Here is a 14,174-nt window from a genome sequence, read left to right as displayed (position 1 = left end):
TTATTATTCGTCTGTTTTTCTTTCAATTTGTTGAATAATCATCACTGAGCAGGTAGAAATTGAAATACGAGAAATAGAAGAAAAAAATTAGAAAGTTGAATCATTAATTCCAGCTGCATAAATGTAATAACAAAAGAATTTCTTTTTCATTTTTTCTCCACTGAATTTTTTTTTCTACCAAAGAAATTGATTTTTATCGAATTTTCAATAGTATTTGATTACATCTGATTTTGATTGCACTTTTCTTTTATGTATTTCGAACTAATGTCTCCTATTTCATTTTTTTATAGATCAAATCTATTTTTATATAATATATTTATATTTTTAATTAAGAAGTTATATAATTTATATAACTTCTCTAAAAAGTAAATAAAATTTAATGATATCAAAAATTGATTACGAAATTAAAATTGATTGATTATGTTGTTCAAAATGATATTCTTTATAATATAGAAATATCAAAAAGATCCAATTCAGAAATTATAATAAAAAATTAATTTTAGGATCATTATACATAAAATATACATATTATACATATTATAAATATATTTATTATGCAATTTTTTTTTGCTATCCAAATTCACTATCAATGGATGAAATTATATTTTAAAATTTTGTATTATTTGCGAACTAAAAGAAATAGAAATAAAGTTTCTATGAAAAAATTATTTCTTTTAATTACAAATATCATTTGATACAAAATTTATTAATTGTTTATATAATTAGAAATAAGTATAAATAAAAATATTAATAATTTTTTCTAAAATTCATATTTTCATATAAAATCTTAATCATTGATATATATGTATATACAACTGTGAATCAATATAAAAAATATTTTTTTTTAATAATTTGTCCTAATTGTATTTTTTCATAATCGAGTTTTACATATATTAAATTTTCTTTAATATCAAAATTTTTATTTTAGCTAATTTGTAAGATAGAATATAAAAAAAATTTGTGTTCTTCATTATATATATAATATTTTCAACTCTTAAAATAATTTTTATATATTTATACAAATATTCAATGATAACTCGTGCTTGTTGATTGCTTGGTAAATTTAAATCAAATAATTAGATAATGCAGATGAGGACTTTGTTAACATTAGAAGTTTGGTCACGATGCATTCACAATTTCAACAAATAACGGGGTTCAAATCCTATTAGTATTGTAGATCGTGACCAGAACGTCCAACAGTTTATCATGTAAACGATCACGAAACGATCGTGTTAATATCTTTGATTGTCATTTGTCATTTGTCTTCATTCATTTGTCTTGATATATGATAAATAAATATAAAGATTTATTATTCATATAAATTCCACTTAAATAAAACATAATCTGATTAGTGATTGTAGATTATGCAAAATCATGCTATCAATCATGATTAATTTATGATTTATTTAATAATTATGGTCAATTATGATTTATTGTGATAATTAAGGTCATGGTTAATTTAGTAATCATTATCCATGAGATCATTATATTTTTGATCCATGATTGAATCAATAATTTATTTATAATAATAATACTGTATAATAATAATATTATTGGGAAAATATATGTATGTTTATAAAGTTTTGAAGAATATAATTAAAATAAATTGTTTTTATTATGGAATATATTTTTTGGAAGAGTTCTTGGATTCTATAGACCAAAAACAAACATAAAAATTAATAGATTTATTTATTAAGTTATAAATAGATTATAGATTTTTATACAAAATTAAATTATTTTATGAAAATATTAAAAAAAATGGAACTTAAATGTAAATTTGCTCTGTTCCTTAAATATCATATATAGTGCATATTATATCTATTTTAGATATTTTGTGCTTTTTTTATATATCATATACATTCTGTAGATTTTAAAATATATTACCAATAAGAATATTCTGAATAATTTTTTTCTGTAATTAAAATCAGAGTTAAATAAATAGAAATAAGAAATAATTTCTTTTTAAAGATGTATTTATTTTTTATGAAATATCTTTGAAGAGTTGATTCTAGAAATCAAAACAAATATAAAAGTTAGTATATAAAAATATCGGTCAAGTTTACTTATTAAGGAATTGAATTTCTTAGACGAAGCAAGATGGAAATAGAAAACGCTCTGTCTCTATTATGTTTCCATATGGCCGTTACATTCTATTTTCATCTCATTTCATGTGTAATCAACGCAAGTTAAAATTGCTCATAACTCATCAATATTTTTATATACCAACTTTTACATTTGTCTTCTAAAAATTAATCCAATTTAATTTCGAAGATGTTTCACAAATATATTTAATAACATCTTGTATAAGAAGTTAATAATTTAAAAATATTTCCAAAAAAATCGATATATTCAGGTCAAAAATAAGAGATTGCAAATAGGCAACTCGAAAAACTTAACTTCGAAAAAACTTTTTAACATTTATCGAAGCATTGTGTAATGCATAAAAGGGAATAGACATATATAGTTGTACATAGTTGTACATAGTATGTCCATTTCTATCGTTGCAATATAACGTAATAATAAACGTTAAAAAGAAGTCGTAATATCCGCTTTTGTGACTTTGACCCAAATCAGTATTTCTCAACTTTTTTTTTGATATGATATTTTATGATAAATAAATAATGTGTTAAATAATACCTAAATTTTTTTTTCATAATCATAATTATAAAGATTATATAAAGATAATTTTTAATCAGTTGAAATACAGAATGAGATACATAAATACAAAATATTTTCTTCGAAACTATTGCAGATATCGATATGCTTTTTTTTGAAGTATAGTAAGTATAATTATAATATAAATTTTATAATATAATTTTATATACCAATATATTTTTTGTTAAATATAGTAATAGAATGATATATTAATATGTATAAATAATATGTATAAATAATATATCATTATTTAGATATTCATTTAATAATATTCAGTTGATTTTCCATTCTGCATGATTTAAAGAATCATAATTTTCTTAAGTTTTTCTTATAAGTTCTTTATGTACTTTATTTTATATAACATTTCATTTTTAAAAATACATTTATATAATAAATTTCCAATATTTTTTCAATGTTCACCTGCAATATATTATAAATCTATAATATATAGTAATATTCATTTTAGCATCTACAGTCAGAATCAAGAACATGTTATCCTCTAAAAGTGACTCAATTCCCTTGCTGCAAATTTTCGCACGAGGAGAAATACATGTCACATTATCTCCACTGCTACAGTAAGTGAAGTATATATTAAATCTATGCGTCACGTGATTTTCATCGAATCCAAGCGTCGCATTATGTCATGTGACATGCCTTTACCAGTGAAGATAATATAACATCGCGTATTATTTTCATGTGGAAATCAATGAGTCATTTTTAATGATGAAGAAAATAACATATTGTCTCTTTTAGAGAATTCTGATTGGAACTCTCAATATGACTATGAACAAATAATATCTATAAATTTTGACTTGACTATTTCTCTTGATTATAGAAGAGTGGAAATAAGTGTGAGTCAGATAAATAATTGGTTAAATCAAATTTTGTTCAAATCTCATTCATATATTTGCTTCGAAGTTTTCCATTTTTAAGAATCGATGGAGATATTGATGATACATACTAAAGCGAGCAGTATTGAAGTTTTATTTATTATATTATTTATGGAGTTATTTTGAGACAAACAAGTATTTCATATCTGTACATTTTTTTGATCAATTGCATATATTCTTCTGATTCACTTAATCATGTTATAAAATGAAAAATCCATATCGATATAGATGATTAACTGCATTATAATATAAATTTTTTACACATATAGTAAATAATAAATTTATTTTTATACTTTATTTATTTAAATTATATTTTCTTTTCGTATTTTTGAATATTAATAACATGATATTGATAATTAATTTAATAGATAATTAGTTTATGGTTATGGAATGTTTATGATTAAATATATGTTTCCTACCATTAGTCAACATAAACTGCTAGCAATATTAATAAGTAAACAATACATGAAATTAGAATATTGTAACATCAGAACATATGGATGCATGTGGATATTTGCAAAATTCAAATATTTACATGAATATGTATGAATAAAATATAAATATTTGAATAAATCAATGTTTCTTAACAGGAGATATTTCAAATGTACATGAATATTATGATAATATTATTAAAATTTTATTAAACATTTAATATTTACAAAATATTTAATATTCACTAATATTTATAATTAATGTAAATAATTAATACATATGAAGAAAATTATTAAAAGAAAAGAAAAAGAAAATTTATATGAATTTTATTTATATAAATTTTAATAGTAGACTTTTTATGAAATTTTAATTATGAACAACTTGAATAACATTTTAATTTATAATTTATGATTTAACATAATAATTTATGATAGTATTATAATATAAATAAAAATTATATTTCATATCTTTGTTAACAAATGAAAAAAATTAATTAAACATTAAACAAATATATGTATTTATAAATATTTTTTTCATTCTTATGTTTTTATATGCTGTAAACATATTTTATATAAAGATATTAATATATTTGTGGAATATTTTTAGAATGTCGATTCTAAACACCAAAAAGACATAAAAATTATATAAAAATGCTGATTGATGTTTATTTATATATCATATTAAATTATAAACAATTAAAGTTTACGAGAAAGAAAAGTGAATGAAATAAAATAAAATTGTGATGTAACAGAGATAGAATTATTCTTTTCTATCTGTTCTATTTTCGTCTTATAAAAATTTTAATTTCGTATAACTTAATTTTTTGGCATATCAACTTAATATCTTTATATGTTTTTTTTCCTTTGATTTCTAGAATCATTAATTCTTTCAATAATTAACAATATCATTTTTCATCTTTATACTTGCTGATTCATGATTATATTTTTATATATTTAGAAAATTTATTAAATTAATAATATATACAATATTTTTATTTTGATAATTAACAAACATAAGTTTTTAATATTTAGTATTTCAGAAATTTCAGTTTGAAAATCTTGAATTTTGATAAATAAAAAAAAATGTTATATTTAATTAATATTACTTAGTTTTTTGAAAAAAAATTTATATATTTATGAATTTCTTCAATGTTAATATTGGAAACATACTTATTTTTTTATTTTTTATTTAAAATCATATTTTTCGATATAATTTAGTTTTTAAATAGTTTTTAAATAAATTCGATTCGATATTATAAAATTTTTCTCGAAAATATTAGCAGATTCAAAGAAATATCATCAAAAAAGAAATATCATGAAAAAGATATTAAAATTAAAAATATAAAAAACTTATGATCAGTTACATGTCAAAATTTTTTCATTCTGAGAAATCTTGGAAATCTTATAATATATTTTAACATATATATGTTATTAATATATAAATGGATATAATTATATGGATATAATATTTAATGGATATAAATATATCTTTTATGTTAAATGATATAAGTTATTAAATTTAATTTTTTTTATATTTAATTAATTATTAAATGCATTTCTGTTATTCTTAAGATTTTATTACAAAGATTTAAATATTAAAAAGATGTACTTAAATTTTATTTTTACAATAATTTATTTTTTATTGCTCATAATAATATCCAATGAAAAAAAAAATAAATAAAAAAATAAAAGATTAGTGAAAAAATGATTATGATTTTCTTTAGTTACACTAGGTGTTGCAAAGAAGCATGGCCCATTAGCTCAGTTGGTTAGAGCGTCGTGCTAATAACGCGAAGGTCGTGGGTTCGATCCCCCCATGGGCCAAATTATTTTTTTCTTCTAGTTTTAATCTCGAGATTGCCAATTGCACTAACTACAATAGATTTAACAATGACAACTGAACTACTGCCCTACTAAGATAATCGCCACTGGGACAAAATGAGAAGAAACAAAGATATCAATAAACAAATATACGATTTTATCTTAAATGTTAAATGCCAAATAGTAGAAGGTGACTGACCTATATTAAATTACACAACTGTAAAAATATCATCAAAACAAATTATATATATAATATATATTATATATATATTAAATATGTAATATGTAAAAAAAAAGAATTGTTTCATATATGTCATCAAAATCGATAAAGAAAAAAACTTTTAAATGATTATCATAATGAATATATTTTTATTCTTTGAAATATTTCTTAAATGTTAATATAATTTATTTTCTTTACAAAAATAAAAAAAAAAAGTAAACAAAAAAAATATGTTCCTATTATTAAATTTTTTATCATTCATTTTTTTCTTTATCTAGAAAAAAATAGTATATAAAAAATATAAAAAATAGTATAGTTTTGAAACAAATTTTATTCAATAAGTATTTTGAAATGAGAAAATTACTATATTATACAAATTATTATAAATAAAGTTTTAAAAAAAAATGATATAAAAATAAAATGCTCCTTTAAATTTTAGTATAAAATAAGATTTAAAAAGTTATATGTTAATTATGGTAATTAAGGATTAATAGTTGACAAAACAAAATTTTTTTATCAATTTATCAAATTTTATCAATTTTTATAAATTTTTTTATCAAATATATGTTTCAATTCTTAAAAAAATTTGGATTTAATAAGATTTAATTATTTTAACTAGTAAATATACGGAAAAATAAAAATTAATATCTATTTTAATATTAAATTCAAATTATATGTTTCCTAAATGTATCAAAGATATAACTATTATTAAAATTCTTTTTTCGAAACTAGAAGACATGTATTTGTATTCTTTAAGCAAATATGGTTGATAAAACAAGATAAGTTTCACCTCGGTTCCTCGTAAATAATGCATGTTTCCGGATAAAGTTTTCAGATATACTCGAAAAACTTGATAAATTTTTAAATCACGCTTGCACGTCCTTCCAAACTTTTTTATATATATATTTTATATAACTTTTTTTCATTCCCTTTAGACTCTTTTAATCTTCAAAATTGAACTATATGAATAGATTGTTTCATTTAAATTTTATCAATTTAACATACAAATTTGTTTTTTCTCAGATTAATCGAAAAATTAAAAAGTTAGATGGAAAGAATAATGTGAAACGTTCTTGAAATCATAGGATGAAAATTGATGATTTATTTTTTATGGAAACTCTAATTTATTGGTATACTTTTATGCAATTGCAACATAAATATATAAATTTTTAATAATATTATATATATTATATATATAGTTAATATATTTATATATTTTTAGATACCTCTGAAAAATCAATTTTAAAAGTTAAAACAAAAATAAAAATATCGGATAAGACTTATTTATTAAAAATTTATTATAAATTTAATGAAGCGAACTGGAAATAATGAAATAGCTTTACGTTTCATTCTATTTCTGTTTCATTTCATTTAACTTATTATAATTTAATATTTTGACTATTGAGGTACTAGCACCACATAACTATTAACAATATATTATATTTATTTAATTATCTTTTTGTGCATTGTTTTGATTATTTTTTATTTCTTCTTTTATAAGCATGATAAAAATATATTTTGTTAATATTTAATAATTTTTTTCTAATAATTAAACTAATTAATAAATTAGCTTCAAATTATTATTATATTTTTGCTATTATATTTTATATTTTATTTTGATTTTTAGAATCTTTAAAGATATCTCATGAATATATTAATACTGGTGTGTATATATATATATTTTATATATGTATGTATGTATACATATATATTATGTATATAAAAAAATATTTTAATTTATAGTTTATTAATTTAATTTATGTTACTTTTTATCATAAGATTAGGTATATTTTTCTTTCTCGTTTCCTATTTAACGAAATCAGGAAAAAAGATTCTGATAAATCTCAGAATACTTACTTCCTCGAATAACTAATATATTCCAGTGCTGATCCTGCGATTGTTATCTGAGATATTACTGTAAATCATTTTGAAAGAATAAAATAGTGGAAAATTCCAGAAAGATGAAATTAATATTAAAATAGCCTGTAGGCTATATATAAAAATCATAAAGTATCATTGAAATATATAAGTATGATCCACCACAATTGTTTTTTTAGAAAAAAAAATCATGAAATTTTGTAAAAAATATAAAAAATCTGATATGTAATAAAAAAAAAGAAGAAAAAAACTTTTATATGATATTTTAATATAAATAGAATTCATAAAAAAAAATTTCATTTTTTCTATACAAAAAAAATATAAAAAAAAATTTTTATGCAAAAGTTATAGATTTATAAAAGAAACATATAATAAGAATTTTTATTTATGAAGACTTTATGAAAAACATATCTTAAATTTTTAGAAATTTATATCTGATTGTTTCAAATAAAACATAATTAATTATTCAATTTAATTAATTTCTAGCAAATTTATCTAAATTTATAGCAGTATAACATTATCATGTTAATAAAAATATTATAGATAAGAAAAAAATTTAATTTTATTATATAAGTTATAAGATTTGGAATATGTAGATATAATATATTTAGATATTTTTTAATATATTTAAATATATAAAACAAAATAATCTTGATAATAACGTTAAAAAATAATTGTATTATTGTTATAATAATGATAATTCTATTTAATTAAATATTTTCTCAATCATTTTTCAGATTTACTTTATTTTCTTAAATGTTTTAATATTTTTGGAAAAAGCCTATACATTATGATAATCAATGGCATATCAAATTCGAAAATTCTATATATATATTTTTACATATTTCTACATATGACTTAGATAGAATTTTAAAAACATCAAGTATAGAACATGTAATAACAAATATAAATGTTTATTTCAAAAGTTAAACGAAATCTTTATAGGATCATCGTAAGATCAAATGTAAATCGATATCATATATTTCTTTTGTAAACCTATGAATTTTTTCCAAAAATATTTTTCCATGTCATCTATATTTTTGAGATACATATTTTCTGTAAAATCGTGCAGAAATTAGTGCTAGATATATTTTATGCAAAAAATATTGCAAATAATTGTTAAAACAATTTTGTTGATATGAAATAATATTTGAAAATTTATTTACAGTAATAAATATATAGAAAAATATTTATTTACAATAATTTTTATATATGTTAAAACTTATATTAATTATTTCAAATATTATTTTTATGATTATTATATTATTTAACATGTATTTGATTTTGTAAACATCAACAAACATTTTTTATTGATTCTAATATGCTAAATATGAATATATTTTTTCTCAGAATCTAGAATTCTTGAAAAAATCTATTTTAAAAGAAGAAGACAATTTTTCAACTTTGAAATTGTTATGCTTTTGCAATGATATTAATTAAAAAAGTGATTAATGATAAAAATGTGATCTAGTTTTATTAATTTTTACTACATTTAAAGTATTGTATTAACAAAAGTTTTTTCTGTTATTTTATAAATTTTCCAAAATAAAATGATATAAATAATTATAAAATTAGCTAAAAACATTTAAATAATGATAAAAGTTAAAAGAACATCCAAAAAGCATTCATTTTTGTTGATAGTCTTCAATTTATTTCAATTTATTTATTTAAATTAACAGTCTAGAAGAAAATTTAATCATATTATATGATAGAACAGAGGAAAGGATCGAGAAACTACAAAATTATTTTTATTATTAGTATAAAAGCAAAATAATTTGAAAATGCGCGATGATATTTAATAATAATGGTCGCCTCCCTTGCTGCATAACATATCAGAATTTGCATTGAATAGTAAATTTTCTCTTTAGAATTTCTAGTTTTTAAAATAAATTGAAAAATATCAACAAAAATAAGTATATTTTCATCCAACATTTAATTTTGATTGACAATTTATAAAATGATTTTATATCAAAAATAACTGAATAACTATTATATTACATTAACTACTATGTTATTTACTTATTATATATTATATTAAATAATTATTATGTAAAAAGATAGAATGCTTCTAAAATTAAAAAATTGTAATTTTTTTCAATTTTTCAAATTTTTTAAATTGTGAGTTCTGGAAAAAAATACTTTGTAGATTTGTATTCAATACATTAAAATTTACTGAATTTAACAATTCAATTTATATTGAAATCTATTAAAATCGTCTATTGAAAAATACAAAAAAAAAAAAAGAAAAAAAAATTAAAATTTATCGAATAGTATTATTAAGAATAAATAATAGTATCATTAAGAATAAATAAAATGAAAAGTATAAAAAAAAAACATATTTGTTTAAAGAATGATCTCTTATATTTTTTGATTAGTTAATTGAATTTTTAAGTAAATATTAATAATGTGAGTACAAATTTTAAATATAATAATAATAATTATACACTTAATCGAGTTAAAATAATATTCAAATATTTTATTGCATGTAAGAATAAAAAAATAAAGATTAAAATAGACAATTTTCTTTTGTTTCCAAAAATATTCTGCTTTATACATTTCGTATATACCTATTCTTGTAGAAATTTTGTGGAAACATTATCTATAAAAACTTTTTTTATTTTTAACAAAACAAAAATTTTAGAATTTTTATAATAAAAATATTATGAAAAGAAGTTGTAGAATTTTATTTTTTATTAGAAAAAATTTTTTAGTTTTTGTACCAAATTAGATTTTAGTTTTATTTAATAAATAAAATTATTTAATAAATAAATACATTATTAATATGTTTTATTATATTGTATATTAAACTTTTTTAATATTGAATGATTTATTAAAAAATTTAATATTGATGAACAAAATATCTTTAAATATCTTCAATATAAAAATTTTTACTTTTAATATTAGTTTAATATAAGTTTTTTTATTAAAAGTTCTAAACTTTAATTTTCAAGAATTTTTTTATTTGTTTTCATCAAACCTTATAATGTAAGAACTTTTTTATAAAAGTTTCACAGTTCATGTCATAATTAGAAATGAAAAAGTTTAGTAACTGTTTCAAATCCTAAAAGAAAATATTTATTTCAATTTCTCAGTTATGAAAAAAATATGTAATTTAAATATCTGTTTATTACATGTTTATAAAAATTAAATAATTATTTAAGATAATATTTTTTTTAAGATTTTTTATTATAAATAAATAATATTATTTCAAATTATTTAAAATTATTAGAATTATTTTTATAGAAATATTTCTAATTCTTATTTCAAACAAAATTTAATTAAGATTACTAGAAATCTTTTTAAATATAATGAGATCATGTTATAGCTAATATTTTCTTAAAAAGCTATTTTTAATAAAAAATAATAACATTTATGTTTATTTTAAACCTATAATAAATATAATATTCATATAATGTATAATATTCATATATTATTCATTCAGTTTTTAACTTTTTCAAAAAAATATTCTCTTTTTAATTAAAAAACTTTCAAATATTAATTTATATAATTTATATTTTCAGAAATTTCATTAAACAGTGAATAAAATATATAGTAATTCAATTAAATAATTGATGTTGAATTGAAAAAATATAATGAATATAATATTTTAATATATTATTTTATAATTTTAAAATTAAATTATTTTTTTTTACATATAATTGCTTTTATTATTTATAATTGGATATTGTAAAACATTTTTATAATTTATTTATCAAAATTGCAATTTTATTTATTTAATTCTTTATAATAATAATATATAATAAATTATAACCATAATAATTTGATTTTACATTCAAATTTTACACTAGAAAATAATTCTTTACAACTGAAATTGGATTCCTAAAATAATAGATTTAATATTTTATATGATACAATTAATGATAAATTATATAAATATAATATAAATATCGTTTATAAATAATCGTAATTTATTATTAGTGTAACTTATTCATAATAGATGAATTTTGCAACAATAATTTGTTAGAAAATTTAACAGAATTGTTATCTTAATGCAATTGTAAAATGTTAAGTCAAAAATGAAATAACGGTCCCATAGAGAACTTGAATCGTTTAGCTAATTCAACTGTTTGCCCTAATTTCATATGAAACAGTATAGCGATGAATGAAAGATAATGTAAAATATATGGTATAACATCTATGAACAAAGATAAGAGAGATAAATCGAACGAGAAAGAAAATAAATAAATGTGAAAGGAAATAAAAAAAAAAAAAATAAAAGCAAAAACGATGGAGTAGAGATGTAATTATCGGTAAAATTATCGATAAATATTGATAATATCGGAATGTTATCGATAGTCGATATATCGATATTATAATTAAAGCGAACAGAAGCGAATGAAGTAGACCGCGTTTTAATCCTAATAAAGTCACACAGAATATATTTACGTTTATTTGAATTTTTTATAGATAACATATTAATATTAGATAATTGAAATTGTAATTTTGTTATGTGTAATTTTATTCTTCAAATAATTTATGCATATTTATATTTTATATAATAGGTTATAAATATCACATACAATCATTTTGGAAATTAATTCTTTTTGAATAATTGACAAATTTCACAATAATTTAACAAACTGATAAATTCTTGAGAAAATTATATAGAGTGATGAATAAGTTTGAAATATTAATAAGTTGAAATGATGATAATAGATTTAAAAGATTTAAAAACACTTTAAAAAGATCCCGATCGTAACTTCGAAATGTTTCGAATTTAAAAATTAAAAATAAAATTAATAATTAATAATAAAATAATAATAATAAATTAAAATGAATAATAAATTAATAAAAATTAAATATTCGAGAATAATCAATTTAGTAATTATTCATGAAATAACAACAATTAAATATATAAAAATATTGAAAGAAAATATATTCTGCTGCCAAAAATTTAAAAATTTTATTTTTTAATAAGATAATTTTAAATATAAAAATAAAATTATTATGAAATTTTTTGAAGTTTTAATCTAATTTATTGTATCATTATAATCGATATCTTATATTTTGTATTTTTTTATCAGAATCTGTTTATATTTATATTGATGCATATTCATTGTTACTATTATACATTGAATTATTTTGATTAATATTACACTTGCATATTATTATTTTCAATATTTGTTAGAATTATTAGGATTTTATCAATAAAAAGTTCTTTGACACAGATTTCTTTACACTAAGATTTTTTTTTTACTGATATACAACACCTGGCGTTGATGTCACAAAGAGTAAAGATACAAAAAGAAAACTATGTAATAGTGTTACACTTGCATACAAAGTTACTCAATAGATGGCGTGAACGTTACAATTACGTTAAATAATAGCTCATAAGAATTAAATATTTTTATATCGGAGATTGAAGTGAAAAATTAATATTTTCAATATAAATTCAAATACAAAAATAAAACTGCAACATTAGACCGTATATATATATGATATGTGATAACTTCACATAGAAAGTAATTTTCTTACAATTGATACATTGCATTTTGTGTTATTACATATCTTATCTAACAATATTTTAAATTATCTTAATATATCGTTAAGAATCAATAAAATATCGATTGTGAATTTGTAAATAATTTGTTGAAATATATTAAAATATATTATTTTTTAAACTTTTAAATTTGCATACGTAAAATGAAATTGTTTAATTAGAGACAGTACATTTGTCTTTTTCCAATTCGTTTAAGTTGGGTTAAATTCATTTGAATTCGTATAATGCAATCAAGTAAGTGTAACGTTGCAAACTTAAGTAATAAGTACGTATATTGTAATTTTTGTTTGGTACAAATCTGCAACTTTAATAATTTTTCTTTTGTTTCCATGAAATAAACGAATTTATTATGAAAGGTGTGTTCTTCAACTCCACCCTTATACGATATCTATTTTTTTTTATTTGTTTACCTTAACATAATCAATAGTCACATCTCAAGAGTATAATAGAATGTCGACAAGAAAATGAATGAATGTTACGTAATATAAAGTTACGAAATATATTCAAGTCTTTTATATTCAGTGATCTTCCCATCAATATTCACGGTATAAAATTTTTCATAAAATACAATTTTCTTAATATGCCTGTAATTAAACTGTATATACAATTTAACTTAACTAGAATCTCATTCAGTTTAATATCGAAGATCGAGAGTGTGCGCGTGAAATGAAAGACAGATAATCGACATCCTTCATGGGTCAGGTCAATCGTAGGTCTCGATTGGTTAGAAGTACCTAATTACTCGTTCAACCTTTATC

The 14,174-nt window shown here is 18.7% G+C and overlaps 1 protein-coding gene and 1 non-coding gene across 4 annotated transcripts in view; one reads left to right on the top strand and one right to left on the bottom strand.

Moving 5' to 3' along the window:
• Positions 1-14,174, bottom strand: part of LOC122717676 (cadherin EGF LAG seven-pass G-type receptor 1-like) — a 154,464-nt gene that overhangs the window by 28,198 nt on the left and 112,092 nt on the right. The gene's annotated exons all lie outside the window — the stretch shown is intronic.
• Trnai-aau lies at positions 5,727-5,800 on the top strand. The gene has a single exon. It is a non-coding gene; the product is annotated as a tRNA-Ile (tRNA).

This window comes from Apis laboriosa, unplaced genomic scaffold, assembly GCF_014066325.1.
Source record: "Apis laboriosa isolate Shangri-la unplaced genomic scaffold, ASM1406632v1 scaffold56_cov145, whole genome shotgun sequence".
In the NCBI taxonomy this organism is placed as follows: domain Eukaryota; kingdom Metazoa; phylum Arthropoda; class Insecta; order Hymenoptera; family Apidae; genus Apis; species Apis laboriosa.
This window is presented reverse-complemented; position numbering and strand designations above follow the sequence as displayed.